The sequence below is a fragment of the Lithobates pipiens genome, unplaced genomic scaffold, assembly GCF_037356315.1.
Source record: "Lithobates pipiens isolate NorthernLeopardFrog02 unplaced genomic scaffold, aLitPip1_a1.2 Scaffold_7, whole genome shotgun sequence".
Lineage (NCBI taxonomy): Eukaryota > Metazoa > Chordata > Amphibia > Anura > Ranidae > Lithobates > Lithobates pipiens.
Window position 1 is genome coordinate 908,140 of NW_027507892.1, and position 17,218 is coordinate 925,357.

General features: G+C 45.1%; 1 protein-coding gene across 1 annotated transcript in view; it reads right to left on the reverse strand.

Annotated features, from left to right (window-relative positions):
- The window catches only part of LOC143959292 (leucine-rich repeat serine/threonine-protein kinase 1-like), a gene marked incomplete in the record, with an annotated part of 364,255 nt that extends 348,339 nt beyond the window's left edge, over positions 1-15,916 (reverse strand). The window contains 1 exon segment of the mRNA XM_077467970.1: positions 15,827-15,916.
- Positions 15,917-17,218: the final 1,302 nt, after the last annotated feature.

Below are 17,218 nucleotides of genomic sequence, written 5' to 3' on the forward strand. Positions count from 1 at the left end.
AGATCTTTGGTTCCAACCACCGTGTCTTTGTGCGACGCAGAAGAGGTGAACGGATGGACTCTACATGCCTGGTTCCCACCGTGAAGCATGGAGGAGGAGGTGTGATGGTGTGGGGGTGCTTTGCTGGTGACACTGTTGGGGATTTATTCAAAATTGAAGGCATACTGAACCAGCATGGCTACCACAGCATCTTGCAGCGGCATGCTATTCCATCCGGTTTGTGTTTAGTTGGACCATCATTTATTTTTCAACAGGACAATGACCCCAAACACACCTCCAGGCTGTGTAAGGGCTATTTGACCAAGAAGGAGAGTGATGGGGTGCTGCGCCAGATGACCTGGCCTCCACAGTCACCGGACCTGAACCCAATCGAGATGGTTTGGGGTGAGCTGGACCGCAGAGTGAAGGCAAAAGGGCCAACAAGTGCCAAGCATCTCTGGGAACTCCTTCAAGACTGTTGGAAAGCCATTTCTGGTGACGACCTCTTGAAGCTCATCAACAGAATGCCAAGAGTGTGCGGAGCAGTAATCAAAGCAAAAGGTGACTACTTTGAAGAACCTAGAATATAAGACATATTTTCAGTTGTTTCACACTTTTTTGTTCAGTATATCATTCCACATGTGTTAATTCATAGTTTTGATGCCTTCAGTGTGAATCTACAATTTTCATAGTCATGAAAATAAAGAAAACTCTTTGAATGAGAAGGTGTACACACACATACATACATACATACATACATACATACATACATACATACACACACACATATACCTATAAACACACACACACACACACACACACACACACACATCATAGTTTGCAGGCACTATAACTTTTATGCAAACCAATCAATAAACAAAACACTTATTGGGCTTTTATTTTCCATCAAAAGCATGCAGCAGAATACATTCTGGCCAAAATTTACGAAGAAAATGTTAATTTATTTTTTTGGGATATGTTTTATAGCAGAAAGTAAAAAAATATATATATTTTTATAAAAAAAATTTAAATTCGGTCTATTTTCACTTATATTGCAAAAAAATAAACAAAAAAAGCAATAGGTGATCAACTAAGACCAAAAGAAAGCTCTATTTGTGTGAAAAAAATGATATTAATTTTGTGCGATTACAACGTTGCATGACCGCACAAATTGCCAGCTGAATACCAAAAAATGGCCTGGTTATGAAGGGGGTAAAATCTCCCAGAGCTCAAGTGGTTAAGGGGAAATTTCTTCCCACTTAACTCCACCAATGTAAGTGGACTAATCATACCAGAGACCTGAAAATGATTGTAAGGCCTCTTTCACATAAACGATCTGTTCAGATCCGCCTGTCAGTTTTTCAGGCGGATCTGAACGGACGCTCCATAGAGATCTATGGAGCGTCGGATGTCAGCGATGACATGTCCGCTGACATCCGACCCGCTCCGATCTGAAAAAGTGTGATGGAGGAAAAACCTACTTTTCCATCCTGTCATCGGATCAAATCGGGTGACGATGGGCTGTGCGGTCCGTCTTCATCCGATCTCTCATAGGGGAGAGCGGCGCTCTGACAGGTCCGTCCCTGCGCAGTGTGCAGAGACGGACCTGTCATCTTCCTGCGCAGCGGGGATCAACGGAGCGATCCCCCGCTGAGCAAGCGGATGTCCACGGGGCGGATCATCATGGATCCATCCTGTGTGAAAGAGCCCTAAGGGTTCCTTTTGGGTAAAAAGGTTGAGAAAGGCTGGTCTGAAGGAAGACTGGCGCCCGTTACCTGTGACAAATCCAATCCAATCCTTTTATCCAGGGAACACAATAAATCTTCTGGTCATTTTTCTTTTTGCAATAGATCCGTCCGAGACACATGTACCTCCCGACATTCCACTCCCGACTTCAGCTGGCCATGTTAGCTGTGGTTGTAGTAACTACTCCATTATAGCTTATGCAAAACACACACAAAATAACAGAGCTTCCGGATATCTCCACCATGTGTTCATAGGCTGTGTAATAGGAGCATACTGTCATCACAGGTTAAAGGCAAACAAACCCTCATACTTCTCCTTTCACATCTCAGTTTCATTCTAGAATCAAGAATTAGAGCTGCACGATTCTGGCTAAAATGAGAATCACAATAATTTTTTTTTGCTTATAATAAAGATCACAATTCTCGCGGTGTAACATCTTCTTTCACATTATACAAAAAAATTTAGTTAACTTTACTGTTTCATTTTAAAATTTTTAATTAAAGTGTATTTAAAAAAAAATAATAATTGTGTTTGAAAAACCTCTGCGCAAATACAGTGTGACATAAAATATTTCAACAACCACCATTTTATTCTGTAGGGTCTCTGCTAAAAAAAAAATAATAAATTATATATATATATATATATATATATTTATATTTATGTTTGGGTGCTCCAAGTAATTTTATAGCAGATAATAATGATTTTTACTTGTAAGCAACAAATGTCAAAAAAGGTTTGGTCTTTGAAGAGGAGTTCCCATTCAAAAAAAATAATAAAATAAAAGTCAGCAGCTACAAATACCGCAGCTGCTGACTTTTGAGAAATGGACACTTACCTGTTCCCGGGTCCAGCGATACGGGGGAATCGGAGCCCCGCTTGTCTCCCCCTCCATTTGGTGGCGCCAGCATTGTAACTGTGGGTACCTGGCTGTGGCTTCACAGCCGGGCACCCACTGCGCATGCGTGAGCCGCACGCCGTGATTAGCACAGTCATCTGGGACCTGTCACGTGTCCCAGATGACTGACAAGAGGGAGGGGGCAGAGCTGAGCCCTTCCTGCGCCGAGCCCAGGCACTGAAGGAGGCAGACAAGGGACCCCCTAGCAGCAGCCATTTAGAGGTGAGTAAAAAAAAAAAAAATTGCCAAATTTTTTTTTTTTTTTTTTTTTTTTTTTTTTTTAGGAACATTCATGCCATTTTCTTTTTTTTTTTTTTGGATGCAACTCTTAAATGGTTAAAATTCCTTCATCTACACGCCTGAGTTCTTTCCTTTGATAAAAGAACGAAAAGATACTTTGTTTCTACTTGCAGGCTGCCTGGATTTTTTTTTTTTTTTACAGCTGTGAGAACTCTCTGCACTTGTTAGAAAGATGATGACATGCTGATTTGAAGATCGGGAAGGGAAAAAGATTGCGATTTCGATTCTTAACAATTAATTGTGCAGCTCCATCAAGAATCAAACACAATACTAATTCAACAAAACGTAGCTACTTCCTATATACACAACGGGGGTTATTTATGAATGGGAAAACCACTTTGCACTACAAGTGCACTTGGAAGTGAAGTCACTGTAGATCTGAAGTGAAGATCTCAAATGAGGGGAAGCTCTGCTGATTTTATCATCCAATCATGTGTGAGCTAAAATGCTGTTTTTTATTTTCCTTGCATGTCCCCCTCGGATCTACAGCGACTGCACTTGTAGTGCAAAGTGGATTTGCCTTTAGTAAATAACCCCCACTGTCGTAGAAACCCTTTGTGTTGGTGAATACACAGAAACTGATGTGCAACAATAAATGGAAACTGTCAGGAGAACAAAACACCAAAAAGGCACAAAAACAGGAGGATGGGAACATTACCGGTTAGATTGGAATATAATCCAATAACAACCCCTCCCTTCTGTCTGATATTTCCACCTCACTATGCAGACAAATGCTTGAAAATATGCCTAAAAAGACATTTATCTTGCCCACCGATACCTTTGCCAGCACTGACTCAACGCGCCTTCCTCCGACTCCGCCGGCAACAACAACCGGTACTTCGGAGTACGGGAAGTATGTGACCTCCTCCACCTGGACTGGCAGCCAAGCTGCACTGCATCCATTGCAATCTTTACAGGCTCCCCCACCATTCATGCTGGGTGTTGTAGTGACCTGGGGAATGGCACCACCAACGCAATCATAGAAAACAAGCTTCTCCACTAAAGAGGAGTTTAAACTCAGTTCTCCCTCTTTTTTGTGCTTCAATGAGCTGGGGGGTGGGTCACCCCCTCCCCCCAGGTCCTCCTTTTTACTTAACCACTTGCCAACCGCTGTACGCCGATGTATCATACCTTCCAACTTTTATTGATAGGAATGAGGGACACCTACCAGCAAAGGTATGCAGGCATAGGACATGCCCCCCTTAACCACATGCCGACCGGGCCATAGCCGAAAGACTGCTACAGCGCGGTCGGCTTATTCTGGGTGGACATCCGTGGGACGTCCTCCCAGAATCTTGCTCCCGCGTGCCCCCGGGGAGCGCACCCGGGAACATCCGCGACCGCCGGGTCCATCACAGATCACGGTAAATGGCCGCTGATAGCAGCTGATTACCACGTGATTGCTCCGTCAAATGATGAAGCGATCACTTGTAAACAAACCGGCGTCATGTCATGACAACGGTTCCTCCCTCCCCTCTCTGTACCAATCAGTACAGTGAGAGGGAGAGAGATGGCAGCAGCGCTGTGAGCTGGATGTGTAGTGCCCACAGCGCTGCTCAGTGCCAATAATCTTTAGTACTCTGCCACACTGTGCAATACTCTGCAAATACTGTGCAACACTCTGCAACACTCTGCAACACTCTGCAAATACTCTGCAAATACTCTGCAAATACTCTGCAAATACTCTGCAAATACTCTGCAAATACTCTGCAAATACTCTGCAAATACTCTGCAAATACTCTGCAAATACTCTGCAAATACTCTGCAAATACTCTGCAAATACTCTGCAAATACTCTGCAAATACTCTGCCACACTCTGCAAATACTCTGCCACACTCTGCAAATACTCTGCCACACTCTGCAAATACTCTGCCACACTCTGCAAATACTCTGCCACACTCTGCAAATACTCTGCCACACTCTGCAATACTCTGCCACACTCTGCAATACTCTGCCACACTCTGCAATACTCTGCCACACTCTGCAATACTCTGCCACACTCTGCAACACTGTGCAATACTCTGCCAAAACACTGCAATCAATTTTAAAAGAAAAATAATTTTATTATTTTTTTACCAAATTTTAAGTCTTTTTTGATTTATAGCGCAAAAAAATAAAAACCCAGCGGTGATTAAAAACCACCAAAAGAAAGCTCTATTTGTGTGAAAAAAAAAGGACAAAAAATTCATATAGGTAAAGTGTTGCATGACTGAGTAATTGTCATTCAAAGTGTGAGAGCACCGAAAGCTGAAAATTGGTCTGGTTAGGAAGGGGGTTTAAGTGCCCAGTGTATAAGTGGTTAAAGGAGAATTGTACAAAAAAATAAGATTGGTTAAACTCAAAAGTGCTTTTTTTTACCACTACTCTTCCTTTATATTGGCTTTTGGAATTTACAAATGCAGCAATTTAGAAATCAGATGAAAGGTTTAGCGCTGGAAAACACTTTTTCATAGATAAAAAGTGCATTTTATATACATCTATATAGATCAGACCAACATGAGGGACAAATGAGGAGGAAGGAGGGACAGAGGGACATTGCTCCAAATCAGGAACAGCCCCTCGAAATCAGGGACGGTTGGGCGCTATGATATATAATCGGCACAATGGCAGCGGTGGGCAAATGGGAGCGTACCTATACATCCCTTTTAAGTGGCAGGGCTGGCGGGCGCACAAGTCCGCCCCATACAGGGTGACTGTGCCCAGCGTGACTCGGTCATCGGGAGTCCAGCGGACATTGTGTCACGGGAACCGCAGAACGGGGAGATGCCTATGTAAACAATGCATTTCCCCGTTCTGCCTTTTGACATGACAGAGATCAACACTCAGGAGCTGTGATCACTGTCATGTGACTTTAAGCCCACCCCCCCTAAAGTTAGAATCACTCCTTAGAACACACTTAACCCCTTGATCGCCCCCTAGTGTTTAACCCCTTGCCCGCCAGTGCAATTTATACAGTAATCGATGCATTTTTATAGCACTGATCGCTGTATGTATGACAGTGGTCCCAAAATAGTGTCAAAAGTGTCCGATGTGTCCGCCATTATGTCGCAGTCATGATACAAAAAAAATAAATAAAAATAAATAATCACAGATCGCCGCCATTACTAATAAAAAAAATAATAAAAAAAAAATGTATAATAAAAATGCCATAAAACTATCCCCTATTTTGTATAACTTTTGTGCAAACCAATCAATATACCCTTATTGCGATTTTTTTTTTTTTAGCAAAAACATTTAGAAGAATACATATCGGCATAAACTGAGGGGAAAAAAAGTGTTATATATATATATATATATATATATATATATATATATATATATATATATATATATATATATATATATATATATATACACACACACACATACATATATACACATATATAAAATTTAAATTTTTTTTATTTTTTTGAGGGATATTTATTATAGCAAAAAAGTATTAAAAAAATGGCTTTTTTTTTTTTTTTTATTTGTCACTTTTTTTTGTTTATAGCTTAAAAAATAAAAACCGCAGAGGTGATCAACCCACTTCCGGGAATAGACTCCTGTGGGATTCATGCCCCTTTCCACAATTTTTGGTCTTTTTTCATTTATATAATAAAAAAACCTAGTGGTGATCAACTACCACCAAAAGAAAACTATTTGTGTGAAAAAAAAATACATACATTTTGTTTGGGTAGTGTTGCAGGACCACGCAATTGTCAGTTAAAGTAGCACAGCGCTGAATAGCAAAAAAATGGCCTGGTCATGATGGGGGGGGTAAAGCCTTCCAGAGGTCAGAAGGTGACAGAATGTAGCCAGAAAGTCCTAGGAAGGGCATGTTATGTGGTCACTATGTCCTTTATGGGCCGCCCTATGTGTTCCCCACAGCCCCATGAGCTTGCCACCCCCCCCCCCCCCCAGAGAGAACAGCCCAAGTGGTCACCACTTCCCCTGACAGAGTATACATCAGTTTAGTGAGGCCCCGGCTGTGACACAAGTGTACATGTACACACTCCTGTAGGGCCTGTTTAACTTTTGCATACATTTAGGAAACCCGATCAGTAGCATAGTTGCTCTCATCCATGACCGAAGTTCCACTTTAGGCTGGGTTCACACTGAAGCGATGCGGGAACGCCGCGAATCCGCTGTGGGTTTCCGCATCGCAAGCCTCCCGCCGGCAGTTCACACTGCCCTATGCGGACTGCTGGGAGTGTCAGTGAAACCTTAATGACACCCCCAGATCAGTCCGCATATCGCAGTGCGATCTGCAAACTCGGACAGGAATCGGATCGCATGGTGTGAACACCCATGCGATCCGATTCTGCTGCGGACCAAAAAAAGGGTCCTGTGCGAGTTTGTGGCGGGTGCGATGCGAATTCAGCCATACTATCTGTATACTATCTGTATGGCTGAACTCGCATCGCACAGAGATCGCATGTGATTTGCACTGCAGTGCGGTGCGAATCACATCCGGTTCTCCTAGCCGCAGCAGTGTGAACCCAGCCTTAACCACTTAACGACTAAACCTTTTTCTGACACTTGTTGGTTTCAAGTTAAAATCATTATTTTTTGCTATAAAGTTACTTAGAACCCCCAAAGAGTTTATTTTATTTATATATATATATATATATATATATATATTTGTTTTTATATAATATTTTATTTTTTTTGTTAGCAGAGACCCTGCAGAATAAAATGGTAGCTGTTGCAATATTTTATGTCCTTCCATTTTCCTCCTGCAACCTTTCAGTGGCCGCAGAAGGAAAGCAGAGGGGATTGGTTCCTGTATGTGCCCCCCCCCCACCCCCCGCCGCCACCTCTCCTATCTACCTCCTGCTGTAACAGGGCTCCTGTGCTTTCCTCTGCCCCCCCCCCCCCCCAATCACCCACAGTGCTGTGGGTTCCCTCCCACCAGTTGTTGCGGGCGATCTGTCAGGATGGAGAGCGGGGAAGGGTCCGGTATACAGTATATGTCATTTACCAGTCCCTTCCCTGTCTTGAGTAGAGTCAGTGATCCGTACCGATGACTGACTCTGTTCATTCATAACCGAAGCATAGTAAACAGTTTCCTATGCTTCAGTTTGTGAAGGACCAGGAAGCCCTGTACAGAGCTATTCCTGACCATTCATTCTGTGAAGCTGAGGCTGCAGAGAAGGAGATTGAGGACACAGCCTAGAGCTGCACAATTAATCGTCAAGAATGGTTATTGCGATCTTGACTAGAGTGTTTCACAATTCTTTCTATGCAAAGAATTCTCTCGGCTCTTCTGAAGCCACAACCCTCAAAAGAAAGGAAGAGAAAAACTGGGCAGTCTGCCAAGAATCACAACATTCTTTATCAGTTGAACTTAAAATATAAACATTGTAACGATTTGTCAATGGAATAGACTTTGTGTGTAATTGAAAAAAGTTTAAACCTTTTTCTGACTTGTTGGTTTCAAGTTAAAATCATTTTTTTTTTTTCTAGCTAAAAAATGACTTAGAACCCCCAAACATTCTATATATATTTTTTTAGTAGACACCCTAGAGAATAAAATGGCGGTTGTTGCAATATTTTATGTCACATTGTAATTGCGCAGCGGTCTTTCAAATGCAATTTTTTATTATTTTTTTTAAATGACTTTTTTCTGTTAAAAAAGGTGAAACATCAGACGTCAGTTTAGACCCCTGATATTTCACCAGAGCCCCCAAAAAAGGGTCCTACAAAATAGTAAATAAAAAAAATGGAACACAGTAAATAAAATAATAATAATTATATGCCACAGAAGATTTACAAAAATTCAGTCTTGTACCATTTTACGCAATGCATCTAAACGCTGCATCCCTGAACTTTTGGAAGCAGTCCTGTCCTCCCGCCTGTGGTGATTGGTGCTCATTTTTACGTGAAATTTCGATTTTGTTTTAGTCGTAGCCTTGACTGAAATGATAATTTTAGTTCTAGTCGTATTTTAGTCTTTTGACTAAAATGCCATTTTAGTCACCTGAATTGTTTTAATCAGATTTTAGTTGACTAAAATCTTCAGTCTATTTTAGTCCACTAAAACCCAAAAGGTTTCGATGTATTGTAAAAAGCATTATTTAAGGAGGAGTTCCCCAAAAAAAAAAAAAAAAGTCAGCAGCTACAAATACTGCAGCTGCTGACTTTTTAATAATCGGACACTTACCTGTCCCAGAGTCCAGCAATGCAGGGAAACGAAGCCCCGCTCGTTTCCCCCTCCGCTCGGCGGCACCAGCATTCTAACTGTGGGCACCCGGCTGTGGCTTCACAGTCCGGCACCCACTGCGCATGCGCAAGCGGCGCCGCGCGCTCGTGATTGGCCGCGCAGTCATCTAGGACCTGTCATGTGTCCCGGATTACTGACAGGTGGGAGGGGGCGGAGCTGAGCCCTTCCTGTGCTCGAGGAGAAGTGACGTCAAGAGCCCAGACACTAAAGGAGGCAGACTACAAGGGACCCCCTAGCAACAGGCATTGAGAGGGGAGTTAAAAAAAAAAAAATCCAAATTTTTATTTTTTTTTTAGGAATTTTGATGCATTTTTATTTTTTATGTGCAACACCACTTTAAATATTAAGAAAAAAGAATTAGGAAAAGCCTTTTTCTTACTTTTGTTTTTCTTTCAGCAGCTTAGTAGATGCCCCCTACTTAATCTCATGTGGTAGTGCAGTGTTAATTTTGACATGAAATTTCGATTTTGTTTTAGTCATAGTGGGAGAAATAATGCCCCGTCACTGGTGTCCGTGGGAGGAATAATGCCCCGTCACTGGTGTCCGTGGAAGGAATAATGCCCCATCACTGGTGTCCGTGGGAGGAATAATGCCCCGTCACTGGTGTCCGTGGGAGGAATAATGCCCCGTCACTGGTGTCCGTGGGAGGAATAATGCCCCGTCACTGGTGTCCGTGGGAGGAATAATGCCCCGTCACTGGTGTCCGTGGGAGGAATAATGCCCCATCACTGGTGTCCGTGGGAGGAATAATGCCCCGTCACTGGTGTCCGTGGGAGGAATAATGCCCCGTCACTGGTGTCCGTGGGAGGAATAATGCCCCATCACTGGTGTCCGTGGGAGGAATAATGCCCCGTCACTGGTGTCAGTGGGAGGAATAATGCCCCGTCACTGGTGTCAGTGGGAGGAAGAGTGACAAGGAGAAAGACATTGATGAAAGAAATCCATAAGCAGTCCTGTTTGCAGTTTGTGAGAAGCCATGTGGAGGACACAGCAAACATGTGGAAGAAGGTGCTCTGGTCAGATGAGACCAAAATTGAATTTTTTGGCCTAAAAGCAAAACACTATGTGTGGCAGAAAACTAACACTGCACATCACCCTGAACACACCATCCCCACTGTGAAACATGGTGGTGGCAGCATCATGTTGTGGTGATGGTTTTCTTCAGCAGGGACAGGGAAGCTGGTCAGAGTTGGTGAGAAGATGGATGGAGCCAAATACAGGACAATCTAATGCCGCATACACGGACTTTCCAACGGACTTTCGGCGGAGTTCTAACGGACTTTCCGAATGAACGACTAAAGTCCGTTCGTAAGTCCGTTCGTTTTGAACGCGATGACCTAAGACGGGACTAAACAAGGAAGTTCAATAGCCAGTAGCCAATAGCTTCCCTTGCATCGTATTTGGTCCGTCGGACTAGCACACAGACGAACGGTTTTCCCGATTTTTAGTCCGTCGGAATTGAGTCCGTCGGATAGATTTGAAACATGTTCTATTTCTAGGTCCGTCTAATTTTTTTCCCCAAAAAAAATAAATAAAATCGGATTAGCCCACACACTTGATCGGATTGTCCGACCGACTTATCCCTTCGGACCTAGTCTGCTGGAAAGTCTGGTCGTGTGTACGCAGCACTAGAAGAAAACCTGTAAAGCCCCATACACACTATCAGATTTTCTGCAGATTTTTTCCTTCAGATTTACCAAACCCATATAATATGAGGTCAAACCTTAGGGGTTTCAATTTGTATGCAATCAGGAAAACCCTTCTACTACCGTATTTGCCGGCGTATAAGACGACCCGGCATATAAGACGACCCCCTAACTGTGCAGGTTTTTAAAATGTTTTGCCCGTACTCACCGTTTAAGACGACCCCCCATTCCGAGGCTTCCGACGCTTCATATCCCTCTTCTTCGTTCTTGCTGGAGCCATTTCCTTCTTCCTTCTTGCTGGTGCTGGAGCCAATCACGGCGAGCAATGTATTCTATTAATGAATACAAAGCCTGCTGGGATTGGCGGAGGCTGTTACATCATCAGCCCGCGCCTCACTCTCAAAGCCAATCGGAGCAGGCTACTGTGTGTAGCCTGCTCGGATTGGCAGAGATTGCTACTCCAATCCGAGCAGGCTCTGTATTCATTTGAATACATCGCTCACTGGGATTGGTTCAGTGGTATATACTGTATGTAGCCGAAGCTACATACAGTATTACCGGACATCCAGAAGGCATCCCAGCAGCTGACCCGGCGTATAAGACGACCCCTCCTTTTTGCTCAGTTTTTTTAAGTGTAAAAGGTCGTCTTATACGCCGGAAAATACGGTACATGGTTTTGGTAAATCTGAAGAAAAAAAAAAATCAGCAGAAAATCTGATAGTGTGTATGCGGCTTTAGAGTCTGCAAAAGTCTTGAGACCGGGGTGGAGGTTCACCTTCCAGCAGGACAACGACCTGAAACATACAGCCAGAGCTACAATGGAATGGTTTAGATCAATGGTCTCCAAACTGCGGCCCTTTGCTTGCTTCTATTCGGCCCTCGGGGCATAATTCCCCCCCCCCCCCGTAATACCAAAGCAACAATTGGGACCAATGATACCAACGATAGGGCACGTCTCCTACCACTGACACCAATGAAGGGGCACAATTCACCCCAATGACATCAACAATGGGGGGCACAATTCCTCCCAATGTTACCAACAATTGGGACCAATAATGGTGCACAATTCCTCCCAATGACATCAACAATTGGGAACCATAATGGTGCACAATTCCTCCCAATGACATCAACAATGGGCCGGGGGGCACCATTCCTCCCAATGACATCAACAATGGGGGGCACCATTCCTCCCAATGACACCAACAATTGAGACCAATAATGGTGCCCAATTCCTCCCAATGACATCAACAATTGGGACCAATAATGGTGCCCAATTCCTCCCAATGACATCAACAGTGGGGGGCACAATTCCTCCCAATGACATCAACAATTGGGACCAATGGTGCACAATTCCTCCCAATGACATCAACAAAGGGGGGCACAATTCCTCCAATTTACACCAACAATTGGGACCAATAATGGTGCACAATTCCTCCCAATGACATCAACAATGGGCTCACAATTCCTCCCAATGACATCAACAATTGGGACCAATAATGGTGCACAATTCCTCCCAATGACATCAACAATTGGGACCAATAATGGTGCACAATTCCTCCCAATGACATCAACAAAGGGGGGCACAATTCCTCCAATTTACACCAACAATTGGGACCAATAATGGTGCACAATTCCTCCCAATGACATCAACAATGGGCTCACAATTCCTCCCAATAACACCAACAATTGGGAGCAATAATGGTGCACAATTCCTCCCAATGACATCAACAATGGGTGGCACAATTCCTCCCAATAACGCCAACAAGTGGGACCAACAATGGGCTCACAATTTCTCCCAATGACACCAACAATTGACACCAATAATGGTGCACAATTCCTCCCAATGACATCAACAATTGGGACCAATGATGGTGCACAATTCCTCCCACTGACATCAACGATGGGGCACAATTCCCCCCGCTGACGTGCGGACCTTTTCTACTCCCAATAACAACAGTCTGGCCCCCTTAAAGTCTGAAGGACAGTAAACTGGCCCCCCTCGTTAGAAAGTTTGGAGACCCCTGGTTTAGATCAAAGCATATTCATGTGTTAGAATGGCCCACTCAAAGTGCAGACCCAAATCCAATTGAGAATCTGTGGCAAGCAGGGCTGGACTGGGACAAAAATTTGGCCCTGGACTTCATCCAGACCGGCCCACTTTAATTTTGCAAACACGCAAAAAACAGTATATAAACTGTACGCAATTGCGCAAAAAAGCCCCCAGAGAGCCCCTCCTTACATCTGGGTCCCCAGAGAGCCCCCCACTTACATCAGGGTCCCCAGAGAGCCCCTCTTACATCAAAGTCCCCAGAGATCATCCACCTAACATCAGGGTCCCTAGAGAGCCAACCCCTTACATCCGGGCCCCCACAGAGCCCCCCCCTTACATCCGGGTCCACAGGGAGCCTCCTCTTACATCAGGGTCCCCAGAGAGCCATCCCCTTACATCAGGGTCCCCAGAGAGCCCCTCTTACATCAGAGTCCCCAGAGATCATCCGCCTTACATCAGGGTCCCCAGAGAGCCCCTCTTACATCAGAGTCCCCAGAGATCATCCGCCTTACATCAGGGTCCCTAGAGAGCCAACCCCTTACATCCGGGTCCCCACAGAGCCCTCCCTTACATCCGGGTCCACAGAGAGCCTCTCTCTTACATCAGGTTCCCCAGAGAGCCTCCAACTTACATCCGGGTCCACAGAGAGCCTCTCTCTTACATCAGGTTCCCCAGAGAGCTTCCGGCTTACATCAGGGTCCCCAGAGAGCCTCTCCTTACATCAGGGTCACCAGAAAGAGGGCAGGTAGTGGGCCGGGACCCTCTGGTTGGGGACTCCTGGACTGACTCTGGGCTATGGGCCCCAGATTCGGGGCTATAGCCCCAAAAGTCCCCCTCCCCCAGCAATGCCACTGGCTGTCACTGAAACCGGCCCACTGAGCCATCGGCCCACCGGGAAACTCCCTATAGTCCCTATGGCCAGTACATGCCTGGTGGCAAGACGTGAAAATTGCTGTTCACAGACGCTCTCCGTCCAATCTGACAGAGGTTGAGATATTTTTCAGAGAAGAATGGGAAAAATGTCCCTCTCTAGATGTGCAAAGCTGGTAGAGACATCCCCAAAAAGACTTGCAGCTGTAATTACAGGGCAGTGATTCTCAACTAGGGTTCTCTCCAGAGGTTGTAGGGGTTCCTTCACCATTGGGCAATGTTTGCCTCTCAGATAAGTTCCCACTCACACCACTGATATTTTTAGCTATCTGTAAGGAGGTCATTCTTCCCACTGACCACAAGTGTAATGACCATTCTTTCCACCGACCATCACACTAATGTATCGTGAGTTGTAGATTTCTTATTTTTATCAGGGGTTCCCCGAGACCAGAGAATTATTTCAAGGGTTCCTCTGTGTTGAAAAGGTTGAGAAAGGCTGTTGTAGTGAAAGGCGGTTCTACAAAGTATTGACTCCGGGGGGCGCCATACAAATAACCCCCCACACACACCACACACACTTTTCACATATTTATTTGCAAAACATTTTGAAAACCATTTATCATTTTCCTTCCACTTCACAATTATGAGCCACTTTGTGTTGGTCTATCACATCAAATCCCAATAAAATACAATTTACGTTTTCGGTTGTAACATGAAAAAATGTGGAAAATCTCAAGGGGGGTGTGAATACTTTTTCCAGGCACTGTATGATCAGATCTCTGCTTTGCTACTGACCGATGCAAAACGATCAATAGCTTTTCTTCCCTGACCGATCGACTCTAAATTGATTAGAAAGGAAGCTATGGACTTTTTTTTTTTTCAATTTGTATAATCGATCGTTGTAATAAAATCGCATTTCAATTGGCATAAAAAATAAATAAATGAAGTGTGTGGTCACCAGAAGACGGGCGACATCTAAGTGACCCATCACTGATAAACATGGGAGATCAAACAGGCAAGACACCACAAGCGGCCCCTCCTCCTCCTACAAGTCCCACCAATGACACAGCTCTACGTCCTCCGCAATCTTAATCCTCTTAACCCGAGTTCAGGTTTGAAAAATGAAAGCTAGAAGCTGATTGGCTGCCATCCACAGCTGCTCCAGTCTTGGGAAATTCCCCTTTCCCGAGATGTAGGTGAAAAGAGAAAAATAATGGGGGGGGGGATTTCCTAAGACCGGAGCAGCTGTGCACAGTGACCAATCGACTTCTGGATCCAACTTGTTCAGCTCAGGTTTGAAAACGAAAGCTAGAAGCTGATTGGACGACCCGCACAGCTGTTCCAGTCTTAGTGTATTTCCCCCTCTTTTTACATTCAGGGGGAATTTACCAGGACTGAAGCAGCTGTGGGTGGCAGCCAATCGGCTTCTACCTTCCATTTTCAAACCTAAACCAAGCAAGATGGAGCTAGAATCTGATTGGCTGCCATGCACAGCGGCTCCAGTCTTAGGAAATTCCCCTTTTCCCAAGTTGTGGGTAAAAAAAAAAGAGCAAAATTTACCAAGACTGCAATAGCTGTCCAATCGGCTTCTAGCGCCATCTTACTCGGTTTAGGTTTGAAAATGAAAGCTAAAAGCTGATTGGCTGCCACCCACAGCTGCTTCAATCCCAGCAAATTCCCCCTGAATGAAAAAAAAGAGGGGAAAAAATAATAGGGGGGATATACTAAGATTGGCGCAGCAGTGCAGGGTGACCAATCAGCTTCTAGCTCCATCTTGCTCAGTTCAGGTTTGGAAATAAAAGCTGGAAGCTGATTGGTCACCCTGCACAGCTGATCCAGTCTAAGTAAACCCAAATCCCCGGGGGGGGGGGGGGGTAGATAATGGTGGAAATATACTATTACTGGAGCAATGTGCATGGCGGCCAATCAGCTTCTAGCTTCCTCTACAACTCAGTTACTCAGTTAGGCTGTGAAAATTAAAGCTAGAAGGTGGTTGGGTGTCACTCTTAGTAAATCTCCCCCATGCAGTACTTGTAGAGTCACATCATCCCGCCCTCCTCCGGGTGATGTGTCCTCCCACACAAACTTCTGTGTCCCCTCACCCGGCGTAGTGACCCGTCACCCGCTCCACTTACCGTCCGCCCGGCGGGTGTCTCCGCTCAGTCAGCTCCGCTCTCATCCCCCCCATTGTCCGTCCACTTCCTCAATCCTGGAGAGGAGGAGCGGGGCGGGCACTTCCTCACAGGGCGGCGAGAACCATCATAATAATCATAAAGATGGGCACCCTCTTCTCACCCGCCGTGACAACCCACTGACTGAGGGGTTGTCATGGCAACCCACCCACCCTGCAGAAACCCTCCTCACCTAAAGTACAGAGAAGTCTGAGGGGTGACCCCAATCAGTGGCCCCTATGTACTGTATATGGGGTGACCCCAATCACTGACCCCTATGTACTGTATATGGGATGACCCGAATCAGTAACCCCTATGTACTGTATACGGGTGACCCCAATTACTGACCCCTATGCTCTGTATATGGGGTGACCCCAATCACTGACCCCTATGTACTGTATATGGGGTGACCCCGGTCAGTGATCCCCTATGTACTGTATATGACCCCAATCAGTGACCTCTATGTACTGTATATGGGGTGACTCCAATCACTGACCCCTATGTATTGTATATGGGGTGACCCCAATCAGTGACCCCTATGTACTGTATATGGGGTGACCCCAATCAGTGACCTCTATGTACTGTATATGGGGTGACCCCAATCACTGACCCCTATGTACTGTATACGGGTGACCCCAATTACTGACCCCTATGCTCTGTATATGGGGTGACCCCAATCACTGACCCCTATGTACTGTATATGGGGTGACCCCGGTCAGTGATCCCCTATGTACTGTATATGACCCCAATCAGTGACCTCTATGTACTGTATATGGGGTGACTCCAATCACTGACCCCTATGTATTGTATATGGGGTGACCCCAATCAGTGACCCCTATGTACTGTATATGGGGTGACCCCAATCACTGACCCCTATGTACTGTATATGGGATGACCCGAATCAGTAACCCCTATGTACTGTATACGGGTGACCCCAATTACTGACCCCTATGCTCTGTATATGGGGTGACCCCAATCACTGACCCCTATGTATTGTATATGGGGTGACCCCAATCAGTGACCCCTATGTACTGTATATGGGGTGACCCCAATCAGTGACCTCTATGTACTGTATATGGGGTGACCCCAATCACTGACCCCTATGTACTGTATACGGGTGACCCCAATTACTGACCCCTATGCTCTGTATATGGGGTGACCCCAATCACTGACCCCTATGTACTGTATATGGGATGACCCGAATCAGTAACCCCTATGTACTGTATACGGGTGACCCCAATTACTGACCCCTATGCTCTGTATATGGGGTGACCCCAATCACTGACCCCTATGTACTGTATATGGGGTGACCCCGGTCAGTGATCCCCTATGTACTGTATATGACCCCAATCAGTG